Below are 18,910 nucleotides of genomic sequence, written 5' to 3'. Positions count from 1 at the left end.
GACATTATTTATCCTTAAGAAATCTATGCTGTTTTTATCATCTTATCTTCCAAGCTTTTATCTGTATTGTTTATGTCATTTGATCACTGTTAATATTGTCATTTATACGTGCTTGTACCCTTTTCCTACAGAGACCGGGTAGGTTTACTCTTCTTGACAGTCCTCCTGCTGCTCTCCTGTTCTAGGCAAGGTCTTGAAGGCTTTTACTAGCAGTTAGCAGGCTTTACATATAATTTATCTAAACATAACTTAAGTGGTTCTATCTCCATTCCTACTGAGAAAATAGCTCCTTTCCTTGGTTCACATCCTTCTTATGTTGGGGACTCCAGAGCTGGACGCAGTACTGCAGGCGGAGTCTCATGAGAGCGGAGTAGAGGGGCAGAATTGCCTCCCTTCAGCTGCTGGCCACGCTTCTTTTGATGCAGCCCAGGATGTGGTTGACTTTCTGGGCTTCAAGTGTACGTTGCCAGCTCATGTTGAGCTTCTCGTCCACGAGCACCCCTAAGTCCTTCTTCTCAGGGCTGGTCTCGATCCATTCTTCCCTTAGCCTGTTTTGATACTGAGCATTGCCCAAACCCATGTGCAGGACCTTGCACTTGGCCTTGTTGATCTTCATGAGATTTGCATTGGCCCAAGTCTCCACCTGTCCACTTTTTATGGAAATTAACAGAGACCTAACAAAAGTTTTCCATGACTAAGAACCTGGAATAGCTTCCAGCTTTGTCAGCTTGGGGAATATTATTCTTTTAGGATTGATTTTGGTGTAGCAAGAATTAAGAAAAGGGACTTCACAGGGGCAAGGTTGAAGAGCCTGTGATACTGTATGGGAGAAAACTCCTGAGAAATCTTTATACTGTAGTTTGTTAACAGGTACTTGGTATTTTTCATGTGCTCAAAGAATGGTATTAAACAGCTACATAGAGCTTATTGCTCTTGCTCAGGCGCCACCTTAATGTTAGGGATATCAATGTTCTACATGAAAAGTTGCAACTCACTGTAGGATGATTATTTGATTTAGAGATCTTTGCATCTTTGCTAGAGGTTTAGCTTGATGTAAAGGGAGCACAAAACAGAAAGATTGTGAACTGACTTATCAGAAAAGGTTAATATGAGACTCCCAAAAAAACCTACACTTCTCTCTCTTTTTTTCATCCTGTTAGGGACCTCAAAATCCCACTTTTTCAGAACCAGTTGGTGGTGTTAGTGCAGCAGTTTATACTGCTGACTGTAGGTCTGCTGGTAGGAGGGGCTGTCTGAGGGCATAACTATAGTACTTCTCAGGTTTTGACTCTGACTTACTTGAGGAAACTCCTGCTGGAAAAGGAGATAATGTAAAGAAACCAGTCTTATTACTTAGTTCATACTGGAGAGTATTAGAACCAATCAAGGGTTACTGTAGACAGTTCAGCTAATGGTTAAGTTACTTTTTTTTTCTGAAGTCAGCTGTTACTTTTGTTATTGTATCGCAGCTAGGGTAACACAACATTATTTAACTAGTAATACTCCAGTAACAAGTTGGGTTTTTTTAAATCCAAAACTTAAAATATATTATTTCTCTGTAAGCAGTCATACTTGTAAAGACAAATCTCTTAACCAGCAAACTGGCCTTGGAGTAAGTGGGAAATTATACCATCTTGAAAATTCAAAGAAAGCACAGTGGACATTTTGTCTCCGCCTTTACTAGTGTAAATGTAAAGACACTGTCAGCCTAATTTTAAAGTTGCCTTTATGTGAAGGAGAATTGCTCCTTAATATTCACCAATGCACCTAATAGTGATTCTTCTTCAGACCATCCTTACAGTTGTGGGGAAGAAATTAGTTTCATTTTAATGGCAATACTCTCAATTTCTGTGAGTTTCAGCTCTTCCATTTGTATGATAAAAACTGGACATCTCTTGCAATCACCCATTGTGTACCTTATGTATCTGCTTGTTCAGGCAGTTAGTCGTTTTGTACATTTCTAATGCTACTTGTCTCATAAAGTCCTTGGCTAAATCTCTGTTTGACTTCTTGACCAATACCTGTGGTACCTTTTTTTTTTTTGTACGACAAAATAAGACTATCCATACATGAAAACAGATTATTTTGCTTTTTCCATTCAGCATAGTCTGCAATTGTATGAGAAGATCTTTTAGCAAAACTCCTATTTTTGAGGGGTTTTTTTTCCCTCATATCAATAACTTATATGCTGTAAAAGGCCTGGGTTGAATGTTTCTCCTCTTGAGTCTGTCAATACTGGGACTCAAAGTAAAAAATTTGGCTTGGGATGAAGTTTGGACTTTGGCTTTAGAAAGTTGTACGAGCTCTAGAGAGATGAGTAGAGTAGATTGATGGTAAGCCTTGTCATTCCATACTCAACTTATACTGGGGGCAATGGAGTCACTGTATTTACTCCATAGGCTAAACTTTTATTAAAAATTCTTCCTACTCATTGAAGTGGTTGACTTAAGTAGCAAATATTTTGCTTTGAAAGTGAAGACTAGATTTGGTTTTCAGGAAGTGATAGAAGGCCATCTATCTTCAATTCACCAGGTGTTAGTTACTGCAGGTACTCCTGGTGTTTGTGTTTTCTCATTGCTTTTTTGAAGACACAAGGTCAGAAGATCCCTTTTGGAACTCTCTCTCTGGACATCTTGGTTCTCACCAAAAGCTAAAAAACGAAGGTTAAATAAAGAACGTTATTGAAGTATGCTGAAGGAATTACAAACTTTAGTGTGTTAATTGCACTTTTGGGGAAACATTGTTTATTGCCTGGTCCCCCATTAGCCTTTCAGTCAAGATCTGATCAGCATAAACGCTGGTGCTACTTTGACAGCAGTGGGCTAAGACATGCCACTCTCCTATGAATCTTGCTTTGCTGACTGGTTTACCAAAATCACTTGAGATGTTCTGAATGAAATCAAAGCAATTGAAAGGGTTTGATAAATCTGTACTCTGAAAAATATTTTTGTGTGATTACATTAGACAGACAAGGAAGGTGACCTTTAAAAGGGAATTCATGCTTAGCCTAGTATGTAGATTAAAGGGCTGGTTTCTGTTAGAAGAAGAATTAAGTGCTGGTCCTGCTAAAAAGAAAGCAGAAACAATCACCAGTGGCTAATAGATTTTGACGTTGGTAGTGTTCTTAGAATCCTCAAAGGGAGCATTAAAAGCTGTTGAATAATTTGGGCCTTGAGAGAAATCCATATAGCAAAATGAAGAGGGAACTCGTGGAAGTGATGGTCTCTGTTGTTTGAGTTTTTCAAAGGGAATGAACGTCTTTCAGATAACAAGTTAAAAGAAGATGATCTGGGTTTATGTTCTTCAAAAATTCAAGAGCCATTAAGATCCTGATAGAAGCAAATGTATTAAAGAAGGGACAATATCTGCAACTTTGAAAGCTGTCTCATGAGCATATTGTATAATGTCTTCACCCATGTAGGAAGACCAGTGACTTGTATTGCTTTCTACTGAAGTGCTGATTTCGGGTGTTAGAAGAATCAGGGAGTGCCCACAGAGAGAAAGGGTGAGGGACAGTGTTTTCTTTGCTCTGTCTCTTTTTTTCCTTCTCATTTATCATGCTCAACGATGGGCAGTTCATTTTGTAGGAAAATAAAGCATGTATTGAATGTTGTTAATGTGATCATCAAATCACAAATGATAAAAAGATAATATTGGTTAGATCTTGGATAAAAGACCTCCAAGGAGCATTAGGAACTTGATAAGGCCATGTGTGACACACCTTCCTTAAGGGAAATGGTAACTAGGTGTTCTGTGCTGCTGGCTATGGATTACTGTAGTTTTTAACATTTGTGATTCTTGTAAAAACCCATTGCAACTTTCTTGAAGTAAGTATTTAAATTCCAGTGCTCTGCTGGAAGTACAATTGAATGAATTGCACACAGCCCTTGAAATCCTGATGGACCATTCATCATTCCTTGCTTTAAATCAGTTTTGACATTCAACAGCTACAACTTAACATCTCAGAGGTGGCTGCACTTCAGTGGTGGGTGAGACTCTTTGCAGTGGTACTTCACTGGGATGTTACGAGATTAATAAGGTGAAGCATGTAGATTCCTTGGATGAAAGAACTCATTGAAGTGGAGAGTATTATTAATAATTATCTGAGGACTTACAACTCTGTAACAGTGTTCTAATTTGATTTCTGAGCAAACTGAAACCTGTTTAATGAGCTGTTGTATTGGAAATATGCGTGTTGTAACATGGAGCAGATGCCAACAGAAATGGAAATAACGTAGCAGTGACATTTGGAATAACAGTGTTGTACTTCATTGCCTCCGTGTCATCAGCATGTTAGTCTCCCTGTTCCTCAGACTAACTCACCAAGGCAGCACTTTCTTTGCTGATACTGTCTGTGTGTCGTGATACACACTGAGTATATATGCATGCCTGCAACCAATAGACCAAGACCAAACTCCCTCAATGAAAAAATGCTTCCACATGCTGAGCAATTGGCTGATGATCTTGTTTAATATGTTAATATTCAATGTTCAACTCCATATTTTCATAAATACTTGAATTTAAAATAAGGAAACTTGTTTCTAAGCTACCTAACCCTCTGATGATAGAGGAGGCTGTAAAGTAGGAGAATGTTACGAAATTCTCAACAACTTTTTATTTTTATTCCTCAGTAATGCATACTATTCAGACAAAGTGGCCAAGACTCTGGGCTCCAAATGCCAGATGCAGTTAATACTATCTCCAAGATTCTTGGCAAGTCAATATAAATCATGTAGAATAAGATTTTTCACAGAGTATTCAGAAATGCATAGAAGTGCTTTGTTCTGAAAAATTGCAGAAAAATCTTTTCAGACTTCCAAATATTTCCACTTTCCCTCAGGAAAGCAGTAGGTCATTCTCAGATCTACATTATTGGCCAAATGAGATTTTTACTGCCTCTAAAATCTCCCTGGCTTCTCTTTTACATCATGGATATTTAATATTTAAAGTATCAAGTGATATAACCAGCTAGATACAGCACTGCTTTAGGGAATTAAGAATGCCTTGAAGGTGTATCAGAATCTCGCTTGTGCCATACCTCTATGCACAGAAGTAACCAGGCTCCTGATGATGAATATGGGGAATAACATTGCTACATTGCTGTTGCTGATCTTCTGGGGGTGAAATGATCTTAATTATTTGAAAGATAATCAGAATGGCACTATATTAATCAATTTAAAGAGCCCTGACAATTCAATCGTAGTGGCAGTCAGAATGTGTTCAGGGAAAAATACAGCAGAACAGTTTAACGTACAGTATATTTCAAGAGTTGTAGGTGGGGATATTGTGAAGATATGAGCTTGGATTTCTTCTTACGTATTTTTTTAACACATATGCTTTTAGTAATACTGGGTTCATCTTCCTGTGTCTTGATGCCTGTATCAGTAAAAAACTGCATGTGGACTACTTCTTTCTAATAGTTCAGGGTTTTGGAGAAGACATTCAGCTGTGAGGCATTGAAGAATGCACTGTCCTACAGCATAGAGCCCTTCACTGGAACTGAAGTCAGGATCCCTATCAGCAGCTGCAGCAGGGCTTGCTGTCTGTACACGTGACTATTTCTGATGGAGAAATCTTGAGTAGAAATAAAGTCACAAAGCATATATTTCTTCAGAAATAAAGGTGTGTTCCAATGAGGATGATGACAGCATTGTGTAGTTTAGAGGTGAGCAACTGACATGGGTAGGTTATTGTTCAACAATTCCTTTTCTCGAATTTTCTTATAATTCACAAGACTTTTAAAATTATTTTATTAGCAGTTGGTTACAAGCAGGCAAATTGTAATGCTACTGGAGTTTCAAATAATAATTATGTGTAAGAATACATTTAAAGTAAGTTTATAACAAGACAAAGACATTCGTTGTTGAAACAGTTGTCTGGAGCCTTGAGCTACAGATAGTATTTCTTTTCACCTTTGGTAGTGCTGTGTCTCTTACCTGGGTCTCACTGGGGTAATCTGTTCAATCACAAGACCGCCTCTGAGGAATGAAGCTTGACAGCTGTTCGGCAGTGTGCCGCAGAGCACCCACATTCCAGCCCACACGCCTTACTGCAGTGCTGAGTTCTGAACTCAAATTGGGAAGATTTTAGCTTTCTCCCACTGTAGCACTAAAAAAATGCTGCTGACTAGGTAGCAGAGGCAGCAGCCTCCTTACAGCCTCACAATTTGTTGTAACCAGCTCCCACGTCTGTACAAAATGTGCCACTTCCAGCTTACAATAGGAGTGTGTTAGGTAGCTTTCACTGCTGACCCTGTCCCCCCTAGACCACGCAGAGTGATCAGCTGATGTGGTTAAAAATCGTTGCCAGACAGAGTTCCTCATCTGTAGCGCTGCACCTGTGGTAGCTTTGCTTAGAAACATACACCAGTGCAACAGCGTTTTTTGTTCGCAGTCCCACTTGAAATACTCGGTGGCAGCTCAAGCGGAACTGTATAAATTAGTCACTGTCACATTTAGGCATTAAAAGTGGAATTAGTAATTTATATTAATCACAAATGTTTCTCCAGGTTTTATTAACAAGCAGATTGGCTGCCAAAATGCTTTCTGGAAGACATTTTTTTCTCCCAACTGCCATAGAGAACAAAACAGTTATTATGGGCATTTAGATAAAGATTAACGGTTTCTGCAATTCATTTGAGGGAAACTGTATATTGCTATACATTCCACTTCAGTGCAGATCAGCACTGCCAGCATGATTTGTCACCTCGTTGATAAAATTATACAGTGGAGACACAAGATGGTGTAATTCATTTTAAGAGCAGAAACAGGTTAATCAACAAAGCAGAATGAGGTTAAAAAACAAACCAGACCTACATTTCTTAATTTTTTGGCAAGTTCAGATTTCGAATAGGAGAAGTGAGATGTCTATCTAACTGCTGTTTTAACACATTTGATTCATTTTGTCTTTATGCTTTCGTCTTTCTTTGCCCACATCATGCCATTTTTTTTCCTCAAGATGGCTTCATGTGCCTTACTTAGATCTCCAGGAAGAAGTAATACGTGTGGCTGCTCCTTATTCTGTGCATCTGCAAGTAGTTCTGTGGAGAACTGTAGGAGCGGTCCATGAACTTGATACAGAAAGTGAAAAAATTACTAGAATTATGAGAAAGAGGTCAAGGTGAATATTGTGGGGTTTAACAGCAATGCAGAAGACACTGCCAACCTGACCCTCACACTTTCACATATTTTGGACAGACAAAATCAATTTCCTAGCATACTACTTTTTGAGTTTATCATGTTCCAAGGAATTAAAGAACAGACATGCTATATTTTCTTCGTCATGGCTAGCTCCCTTTTTTCTTCCACTTTTGTGTTTTAGGATGGTATAAAATGAAGGAAATCAAAACACAAGTGAAAAATCAGCTGTTTGCTACAAAGGAGACAAACAAGGGTTGAAGGAGAAAAAAACTCATTACAGAGAGATTAGAAAATTAATTGATTGGTGACTCTGACAGTTCCCATTAGATGTCTAAGGATCCTGTGAAAAGAAAGTATAGTCTCAAACATAACATTTTTTCCTATTATTTCTTTATTTCGTGCAGAGATTCCTCTGAAGCATCATTAGGTTCCAGTTATTTTCAGTGAAATATTTCAGAAGAAAAGGACATGATAAAATCAGTAGAGGTCGTGTTACTCCCCTGAGAAACTTACTATGGCTAATACTCAAACTGTAATATAGAAGGCTTTTGTTCAGCATCAAACTTAAGAGATTTCCACAGGGGTAATTCGGTTTCATGGGGGTTTTGGAACTCCTGTGACACTGATTTAATATGCTCCCTCTTTCCCCAAAACTAGTATGAGGCAGCTGATTAATTCAGTGGGATCTGAGAACTTGGTCATATTAATGGCTTAATATAAGCATGTGTGAAACTTGCAGTGAATCTGTTTAGTGAAGAGTCTATTACTATATTTTTTTTCCCCTAAGGCTGAGTGTTGACTTAGAGGTACTATTCTTTCAAAAATGACAAAATATTTATAGCAATGTTTACTTCTCTACTCACTGATCTTTTTTTTCTGTACTTATCCTGTATTTGTTTAGCAGCTGTGTATGGATGGGTTGTATGCTCTTACATGTGCATATATAGACACATATATGTAAAAAACAATAATAGTAAAAAGTTATATTGGTTAAATCTTTGATTGAAAATAATATTTTTGTGTTAAAGGCTTTAGCTACTGTGATTATGAAAATGCTAATTTGGTCAAACTAAAAGTACACATTATTTTAACTCCACTGAAATATAAGATTTTTGTGATATAAAATAACAGTGAAGTGCCTCCTGGGCATTGTATTATACTTTCACTAGATTATCATTCTCCATTATGGGCTGAGCTGACCAGTTCTTTCTTGTCCTCAGGACAACTGTGGCATAACTGTGCTATTATCACTACACACGCTTTCCAAAGGGAAAATGAGGTTAAAGATAAATTAACCCCTAGCTTATATAGGAGATAGCTTGCAGGGTAGCTCAGGGTAGAGGTATGACTATTTGAGGTGTTAACTTTACTTCCCTGCTGTGCTTAGTTCCCTACCCCTTCTTCCTGGTGACTGCTGTGGTAGTGGATGTCCATTAGAGGAGAAACATTCCCACTGAAATCTCTCCTGTTGAGAAAAATGGCAGAAGGAGCCATTCTCTACAGACCTGCTCCAGCTTCCATCAGGAAATATGACCACGTTGCAGAAAGGAAGTGTTTTGGTTTGCCACCAAAATCCTTGGGATGCAAAATATAAAGTGTTCATTTTCACTGGAGTGCTCCAAACTAGGTCTCATGCCATTCTGTTGCTGTCTTCTTAAGGGTGAAACTGCCTTTTCCAGTAGCTTTGCAGTACCTGGCACCTAGTTCTGTGTGATGGTTGGTGTTTGCTGTGAGGGATGATTTCAGGGTGCTGTGCACTTTCAGATCCTTGAACTGGTCTCTGCTTGGCCGCATCAGCTGCTTGTTCTCATCAGAAACAATAGCATTGCTTCTAGCTAAATTATGGGATAATTTGGAAATCAAATAGCCCATTCTAGATTTTACACAGATCTAAAAGATGTGAATTAAGAGTGAGCTTGGGGAAAGCCCTTATAAAGGACTATCTACAGAGAATATTTCTTCATATGCTAACTTGCCTGAGAAGACATATTTCTGCCTAGGTCTTTTTCATTTTAGTGAACTAGAGAATATTTTGAGTGGAAGATACTCTTAAACCAAAAATAAATTTCTTGAGGAACTTGGTGCCACATCTAAGTTGTAGGCAGAAAAGGAAAATTTTTTGGAACTGTATCGACTACAAGGATAAGGAACATGGTGCTTTAGAAATGTAAATTAAAATTACACTTTTGGTACTTGTGTGAATATAGCAGGATTTTCACAAGGATGTATGCTGTTCCACACAGTTCTTGTGAACAGCATATGGTGTTCTATGTGCTAATATGTACATGTAAAAATGCACTGCACCCTTATTAATATGCAGTGAAATTATAAGCACATGTACTTTCTACAAAAAGGTTGGCAATGAAAGCCACACAAATAAAACAACAACAGAAAATCCCATTAAATTGCCCTAGCTCTTCAGCAACTGTATTTTACACTGAAGAAAGAAGACCCTGAAATAATAGCTTTCTGTGAGAGGAGGGGGGAAAAAGACTAAAAGTAGCGGCAAGTTTTTTTTATGTGCCATTTAATGAAGAAATAGGGGTGGCTTTTTATATGCATAAACTTCCCATTGATGGTTTTGTTTCATATTTGAAAAGTAAATAGAGATTGTGTATGTACGTTGAATGCTAGAAATTATTAGTTTGATTCACTTTCGCTGGACTTCTGAAAAAAAAATTCTGACAACTATGCAGACCGAGTAATTGGTCATCGTGGTCTTTTTTTGATTTGACTGTCAGTGAAAATGACATTGAGATCAATGCATCTGCTTTTGAGTGAAATCTTTATTTAGGCTTGCAGGGACTGATCTGAAATGCATCTGAAGACATAAATTTTCAAAAAAGCAAAAAAAAAAACAAGCAACCCACAACCCACCTAAACCTGAGGTAAATACAATATATGTAATTTATTCTGTGTAAGTTGCACATATGCTTCTTCAGTCTTGTTCTTTCTTGATCCCAGTCCAAAAGTAGGTAAAATAAATAGGTTGCATATTACAGGCCATATGTCAGAAGTGCTTAGCATTCCCAATTACAGTCATAATTTTAGAAGTACTTAGCTGTCATTTAGGTGTCCAAATAGTTGGCCTGATTTCTAAAATGCTTTGCACATGAAGCACTGACTTATTCTGAAAATGTGATCTCTGCTGCAGATTGTAAACATCTTGAAAGCTTTTCAGTAAGTTCTTTTGAATGGTATGTTTGTGTTTTACCAGGTTTTTTTTAAATTTTTTTTTTCAAAGTGCAAATACAATATTCTTACCAACTTGAGCCCCATTTCTGCTCTCCCATAATGAAGAGCTAAGATAGTCTAGTATTTTTAGCTGTTCCTTCCTTTTAGCACAAAGTGCAACTATTAGTTTAGAAACACATAAAAGAGTCATTGTAGTGTTGATGTGGACGGAAATGAACTTGAAAGTACAAGGTTTCTTTTACGTTTAACTGTTACATTTTACATGTAGTGTTTTAAACAGCAGCCTCTCAAGAGCAAGTGTGTGTCTCTAGACAGGTAATGCTTTAATCAGATGGAAACATCTAGGTGGGGAGACAAATAACAGAGGGAGCTGAAGCATTGGACTATCTTGGCCTCTTGCTCAGGTGCCACTAGAGTCCTGCCGTGCTCCTCAGAGGAGGTGGGAGCAGGGTTCATACCCTCTTCTGGTATGAAGGTGCTCCACTACTCGACAACGGGATTTTCTGCAGGGCTTTTGTCCAACATTGTGTAGCAAAGCTCTAACATGAAGCTGATGGGATTTTTTTTGTGACCCTGTAGGTGTTTATTTTATCAGTAGTCACATCTCAGGTGAGAAAAAGTAATTTAAAAAACCCCACTTTTGTTGTGAGCCACTGATGACCAGGAACTGTGGATACAGCCATATGAACCTCCTTCTCTCCAGAGCAAGTGCGCAAAATGTCTATAATTGGTGCTGATGGAAACTCAAATGCCATCTCCTTTCGTTGGAGGTGGCTCCTACATGCCACTCCTGAGGCTTGGGCTAAAAAGCAGACCTAATGAAGGAGTTTTCCAGCCCTTGGTGCGTCTGTGGCACTTGCTCTCCCTGCTGTGCTGCATGGCGCACCGGCCATTTGTTGGCAAGTTCATATTTCACACTGCAGGGAATTGAAATGATTGAACAGACAGAAGATTTTTATTTGCAGTAGCCTGTGTATCCCTAGACTCTGATTTGGCATAAAACATCTGCTTCATGATCTATTTCAAGGCCGGTTCCCTTCCTCCAACAAAGGTTATGACTTCAGGCAAGCTGTGCCTTTGCTGGCAGGGGGAGATTTGCCTGAAGACTTGATTTAGTCAGAATCAAAGCATCCTGCCACAGAAATTCTTTTTTCAATTACTTCTGAAAAAGCAGCCAGACGGTAAATGTATTAACATATTAAACAGTGAGTAAAGCAGGCCGCTGACTTCTGTTGTGTGGGTTTTTGTGAGAAGCTGATATGAACCATATCTGTGTGTATGTGTGGCTAGTAATAAACATCAGTTATTGTTCTGATAGCAGGAGAAGTGACAGACACTCTGCCTGTACCTACTTAATTCTGCTATAAATGAGCAGAGTCAGTAGGTACATCTATTGGTTTCAGCTACTGTTTATGCATATTCTCAGTTTGCAAAGTTGATTGGTCTAATATTGATGTAGTTTCTCTTAAAGTCTTAAGAAATAGGCTCAACAAGATGTAATATTTGGAGATAAATCGATGCATTAAATTATTTTTATATTCATGATGGTGGCCTAATTTCCAGGGTTTTTATCTCCTGCCAAAAAAGTCAATTTTTGAAAGACTAATACAGATTTATTTACAGAAGTGTCATCTTGATCTAGACTTAAATATGTACAAATAAAATCCATGTTCCTTCTTGCAATAACGTAGTTAGATGCAACCTTTATTAGAGTGAGTAGCATATTATCATCTATGTACTTCACTGCCATTGATGCACGCACAGTCTTTGCAGCATATGGGTATTTTTCCTCAGAAAGAATCCTTTCTCGAGCTTAAAAAAAAAAAAAAGTAATTGAATATTTGCATATCTCCAAGGAGCCATGCGGGTTAAACTCTGCATTCATCTTCTGCAGTTCTTAGGCCGCTTTTGGTTTAAGAGTAAGAACTATTGCTTTTATGAAGTGCCTTTTTCTATAAAGTCAAAACCTCACAGCAGTGCACAGAAAGCCTGTGCTATAAAGGAGCTAAGTAGAGTCTTTAATAGAGAGAGCTAGGTTGTAAGTGTTTTTGTTCCTATGGAGCAGATAGATTTGGTTCCATCTGTTCCATATTCATAACAAAGGAGCTCACTTGCAGGAGGACTGACTTCCCGGGAGTAGCATGGTAATAATGATCTTTTCACCACAGATTGAAAGGATCTGAAAATGGTCACTTCAGCTCAGCAGAAAGCGGCTAGCACTGATAGCACTTCAGACCTGCTATTTTTCCACAACTCTATTTCAGGATGCATTTTTTTTTTTCTGAATAAAACAAAACTAAAACATAAACCTTGATCTCCTTCCCACTCTGCTACACTCCCCCCCCACCTCAATCCATCCTCCTTCTGGGGAGTTCAGCATGTTTTCTCAAACAAAAATGGAATGACATGTTACAAGTACATGCTCAATTTTTCTTCATCTGATCTTGGTATTCAAGGCAGAAGTGAAAAATTATTTACCACCACTCTGGGTTCTGTCTCCTGAAATTTTTTCATGATCTCTATTTTCCCAGCAAGAAAATTCTGTGAACAGGAAATCTGAACTCCACAAAATGTGTGCAAAAGTTCCTTGCTGAGTTCTGTAATTGGGATGCTCTAGTGCCAGCTTTGATTACACACCTCATGGGCTTTCAAAAAACAAAAAAAAAAATCCATCTTAATCCAAGAAAAAAAAATATTCTTGTCTCTGCAGGATATTTCACAGGGTGAGAACAGAAAAATGCAGGAGTGTACCACAAGCACTTTTATTTGGCTAAAGAACAAATTATTCAGTGATCCCCTAAAAGGTGAACTGAAAGTTCACGGATACCTTAAAAATTAACCAGGAACACAGAACGAGAAGGATGCTTCTGTGTCATTGGTTCTGGCTGTGCAGTCTCTGAAAGAGGCCATGAGACAGACCCAGGTTTACTTTTATCCTGGCTGGAGGTCCTGCTACGGCATGCTGGACCCCGCAGGTCTCCATGCTCCACGACAGCTGGTGCCTGAGGCAGCTGAGAGAGCAGGGTGGGCAAGCAGCAGGTATGCACAGCCTGCCTTAGCTGCAGCATGCAGGTGGGCATACTCAGGGCTTTTTTGACCTTCCAGCCAGCAAGGCCATACAGTGTAATTGATAGATGTGTTGTAGAGCATCCACTACATTTAAGACTCCAGAACAAACAGTACACACGTATTTGCATATCTCATGCTTGCCCCCATCCCAAAGTGAGAGATTTGGTTTCAGACTAGGGTTTTCTGTTTGTTCAGTCAGGGGTTAATTTTTGAGTGCTGCATGTTTTACTGCAGTAACTCAAGGGGAAAATATATGCATTTCAAGTGACTCTTTTCCTAACGGAGGTAAATGAGAGTGTATCCAGCCTTCTTTGAAGAAACTCCGTACACTGAACCCACCTTTAAATGTGAGGAGAAAGAGGCATCTGATGCACGCTGTCATGCAGCTCTGCACAACTACCAGAACTGGGTCTACTGCAGATGTTCATTGATATGGATTAGCCAGGAGCTGAGATACAAATGTAACTGCATCTTCATGATTACAGAATATGGGATAGAGATTGTGCACTTCACTGGCAGGGTTGCTCTAGTATGACCAGGCTTGAGGTCTCCACCCACATTAGGTGGAGATACCATATTAGGTTAGAGGCACTTAAATCGAGCAGTGATAGATACTATGTGGTTGAGAGAAGTTAATTTGGCAGAGTTTTTGTCCATTTCTTTTGAAGTGAAATATGCATCAGCAAGGAGGTTTCAAGTAAGTGGTTTTTTGTTACCCCATGTTGTTTTCCATATGTATGATCTTAGATACGCATGGGAAGCACTATTAGAAGCTGCTTGCAACTTGGTTAGTCGAGTTTCTTAACCGGTTAACATGTAAAGAACAGAGGAGCAAGCTTGCGGTGGGGAGGTGCTTGCTTGGATCAGGAAGTAGCAGGTGGGAAACAGAGATGAGAATTTCCCGATCTGCTTGGGAAGATTGTTAGTGTGAAACAGGGACTTTTCTGGAAGAATGGTAGAGAAGTGCTTCAGTTCTGAGAGAACAAACATTACAACATTCAGGAAGATAAAAGCTTGAGAGGTACCTGTGTGTTTCAACAGTCTGATGTGGTGTTCATTGCTTTTGAGAAATGGTTTCCAAACCACCAGGGCTTTTGAGTCTCAGTTATGGAAGAGTGTACACATACATGTCTAGTTTTGAGTTCATCTGGGAATGATCACTGGAAATAGGGCTAAACATCCTGTGGTATACGTTAATCTAAAAAAAAAAAAAAAGGCACAGAAGGAAATAATTTGTGGCAGAGTAAAATGAAAGGTTAGCTATCCCATGGGTGTTTTAGACTTTCCCACAGTCATAGTTATGACAGTCTACAGTCCTTCCCTGGCATAGGTGAGGCATGTCAAATTCCTGACAAGGCAGCAGTTCTCCTTGATGAGGCTGCAGCTATTCTCACATAGGTTGACTTTTTTCAAATACAAATTTCAAAGGAGTACAACCTGTGACACAGAACACAGGCTAGACAAGTGACAGAAAGAAGCAGGGATCTAAAAGTTTAAATAAAACTGCTGTCACCCAATACAGTGGCCAAATTTTCGTTAAAGAGAAAACTAGAACTTGATATGTTTCAGCATTTTTCATGGTAAAGGTAGCAAATTGAAGGGTTAAGGAAAGCCTTCTGAGAGCTGGAGAAAAATTTCTGGCTTGTTTGGTGGTGTGATTGAAGGTTCAGTAGTCCCTCTACAGGACTTGAACACCTGATAAAGATGTACTATTATTAATATAGTGCTGGCATCTCTTACTGTGTTTGTACTCTACTCGGTCATGGCCTGGGACCCCATCATTGTAGGTTTAATGAGACAAAAGGTCTCTACCCTCACAATCTTTAGTTGTCAGAATCAGAGCTTGAGTTACAGTAGATTACCATGTATTTTACAAACTTTACCTTTTCTATTTCATATCTGTTTTCCGTCCTGCTCAAATTTGCATTTATCTGTGTAAGAACTGACTGTGCATAAAGACTTTTTTTTTGCAAAGGCTGTGCCAAGGTGCTGTTAGAACTTTGCCAAGAGAAAAAGCCCTTCAGAACTCTTCTGAGCAATGGTATTCTCTGTAAGCAGTGCATTTGCAAACTTTTGGGCATGCATGTGCGCTCAAATACATTCAAACTTGCATTTTTCTCACTGTTTGCCTTTGTTTTAAATAACAACAAATTACAACCCACCATCTGTGCCTTTTTCTAAATTTCCTCTGATCCTGAGGCAGCTTCTTGAAGGTCTCTTCCTCCTTTTACATCCTCTCCCTCCTTCACAAGACATAAACAAGATATTTTGTTGCTTTGCTTAGGTGAGTCAGTGGAAGTAACTTTTCATGTCTATGTATGTGTCACACTCCTAGCACAATACAACATTTATAATTACTTCTATATTTTCATAAACTGACAGAATTTACAAGCTTAGCATGGGAAGCTAGAAGTATTTTTTTTCTAAATATTTTAAAGATAGTGGCAAGCCCATGAAAATGGAGTAGAATGGAATGCTTTTCTCTGCTTTAATTATAGTGTCAGCAGTGGTAAAGCTAGACATGGATAATATGAAGTCCATTAAAGTATATGAGGTTTAGTAACATGATACAATATGCACAGATTCCATGTGGGTGAACATGTTGCTTTAGAGATCAAAAAGAGAAGGTCATTACTAACAAGACTATAATGTGTCTTCAAAGGATTTACTTATGTCTAGTTCTTAGAGATGGAAATTAGCAAAATGGATAGCCTGCTTGAAGAAAAACATTTTATTTCTAGTGATACCAAGGGAAAATCAAAGTACAAAAGTGCTTATGAAAAGTATGAGGAGGATATATTTTTCTCTAAGTGCTCTATTTGATAGTATTAACTTGTTTTATTAGCAATTTACTCTAATACAGTCTTAATGTTGTACAATAACTGTATTTGGTTTTGTTAATGCCACTGAAAATAGTAATGAGATCTGAGGGTTTTATTTCATTCCAGTTAATAAGTGTTAGTTTGTTGCAATATAAAAGTATGACATCAGTCATTTATATTGTGCTAGTGCAGAAATGTTAGTCCTTATTTTGTGGTATGTAATACAGTTTGCATTTATGAACGAGAAACCTTCTTATACGAGAGAAAGACCTGCAAATATTTAATGTGTGAGCAACTATATGATCTGTTCTTCATCTGTACCTCCTTATATTTCACAGAAGCTTACATGCAACTAAAAGTCCATTCAAAGTAGAATATGCCTTTCATTTATTTCTGCTGAGCTTTGTTTGTTTTTTAATGAGAAGAAATACTACAGAGGCAAGACAGATTCTCTGGGAAGCTCAGGCTGCAGTTAGATGATAGCTTTGCCCTGGTTCATAAACAAACATAGCTGCTCTGGCTTTTGTGAAGAAGAAGAAAAAAAAGTCTTTGCAAAGAACAGCTCGGCTTGGTTCTCCTGTTGGTTCAGGGCTTCGTTCAGAGGAACAGCTAGGCAGGATTGGGTTTTTCTGCAGCTGAAATGTCTGCTTTGTTTTTCTCCTGAAGGTGTGAAGGATATAGGCTGCCCTGTGCTGAGGTGATTTTGTGTTTTCCTGAACTCAAGTGGACTCGGCAGCTTGGGAGGACAGATGATAACAGTATGACTATAACAAAGGTTTGGACTAGATCCAAAGTGGTGCTGTCTGCCTCTGCTGCTCACCTCTGGAAGTGCCCAGTGCTGTGAAGGACTGGGCTTTGGGATGCTTTGATGTTCAGCACTAAAAAAAGTCTGACTCCAGTACACCAGCCAGGCCAGCAACAGAGAAGCCCTGTCATTAAATCACCCTCTAGAGCAGATAAGGAGCCTTCCTGAGAGAGATACAGGGCTAGACCATGCTAAGTCCCCTAATAGAGGAAATATGAAGCAAATGGCTTAATTAAACTGGAAGTCTATGGTTTACATTTCTTACCATACAGGATTTGATTTTGTTTTGTATGACTTTGATATGAAACCTAATTTCAATACATGCAGCCTTCAACCAGATATATAAGCTGCAATGGATTAGAAACTGCAAGAAAAAATATATTCTTCCTGGCCAAGAAGTTGCAACGGGACAGTTAATTCAGCATTAAGCGCTAATTCAGAAATAGTAACTATGTATTACTTTCTTCCAAGAAATCTCCCTGAAATAGGGTTTGTCTGGCAAGTAATTTCCATTTACTACGCTATTTTTAGGGATTCTGGGAAATACAGTTGCTTGTGAGATGGTCCCTAATAATCCAGTGTTTTTACACAGTACAAAGGCAGTGCAAATTAGGTGTGAGACATTAGGAAATAAAAGTAGTATTTCACAATCTGCTAGTTGTTGTGCACACAGCTTTTATCAAGTCTTTTTCTCCAGTGCTGTGCACTTTGTGATTTGTATTCTGCATGAAGTGCGGAATATAAGTCTGTGTCTGTGTGTAGGCATGTATGTATATGCATACAGAAATATTATGTGATTGTAGGTAATGGACATTCAGTATTTTAATTTTCTTAGAATGGAGTCGTGTTTATGCTGCTAGAACAAAACTTTTGCTGATATGTTGGAATGAGAAAGCAGACATGCAAAAAACTCTTTTTAAAATTAAAGTCAAGTAAAGCTGGGATTTCCATAGGAACAGTATTTATCTGGTTTTAATTTTTTATTTTAACACTTACAAGGAGAAAATGATCAGTAAAACCTTTCAGGCAGTTTTTTTTTTGTTATTAATTTCGAAGACCCCTTCGTTGTCTTTAGGTATGGACCTTGCTTCATGTATGCACACAAAGGGATGTTTTATTGATTCATTAAAGTCTAGCTGACTTTTTCAGTTGTACCGTTTATGCAAATTTGTAACTTTTTTCAATCTAAATTGTGAGAAGAATATTAATAACTAATTCTGCATTTACCTGGCTAATTTGCATACATTTGTGTTGTATGGTAAATCACATGGAAACCTACAGGGGAAAGGCTCAGCTCTTCTAACAACTAATAGGCTATTTTTTTCTTTTGACTTGCACAAATTGAGAAATATTGCCTGTGGCAAACATAATAGAAAACTGCATTTTTAATGCTCTCACACATACGCATTTCTTTACAAAGAAAGAAGTAGATGACTGTTCTTAAAAATAAAACTTTCTAAAGCTGTGTAGCTGACACAGGATATTGGATGCTAAAACACTTCAGGTTGGTGGAATTATGATTTGCAGGTTGTGTAAGGTTACTTGGATATTGGATTTGACTAATGGGAGTGGTATTGTGCCTGAAAGAGCTAGAGGCAAATCACAGCTGTAAATATTTTCTCCTGAAGAGAATGTCTGCAACTTACAGGACTAAGAGAGTGGAAGTACTGCGTAAACATCAGTTTCTGATTTACAACACACAGAGTCCTGTGTATGGGGTTGTTGCAGGTTCTCTCTTCGTGGCGTTTCTCCAGGTGATTACAGAAGTTACAAATGCAACTCTTTTGACTGGGCAGTAGATGTTAGGGGTTTACTTCAGCTATAAGCACGTGGCATCTCTATTTAGTGTCGGGGGGAGAAGTTCAAAATTAATTCTCTAT

General features: G+C 38.4%; 1 protein-coding gene across 1 annotated transcript in view; it reads left to right on the top strand.

The window, feature by feature from the left end:
• The window catches only part of EFNA5 (ephrin A5), a 212,818-nt gene that overhangs the window by 178,151 nt on the left and 15,757 nt on the right, over nucleotides 1-18,910 (top strand). The gene's annotated exons all lie outside the window — the stretch shown is intronic.

The sequence above is a fragment of the Chlamydotis macqueenii genome, chromosome Z (genome assembly GCF_036417535.1).
Source record: "Chlamydotis macqueenii isolate bChlMac1 chromosome Z, bChlMac1.mat, whole genome shotgun sequence".
Lineage (NCBI taxonomy): Eukaryota > Metazoa > Chordata > Aves > Otidiformes > Otididae > Chlamydotis > Chlamydotis macqueenii.
Note: the sequence above shows the minus strand (reverse complement) of the source record. Positions and strands in the feature narration are given on the sequence as shown.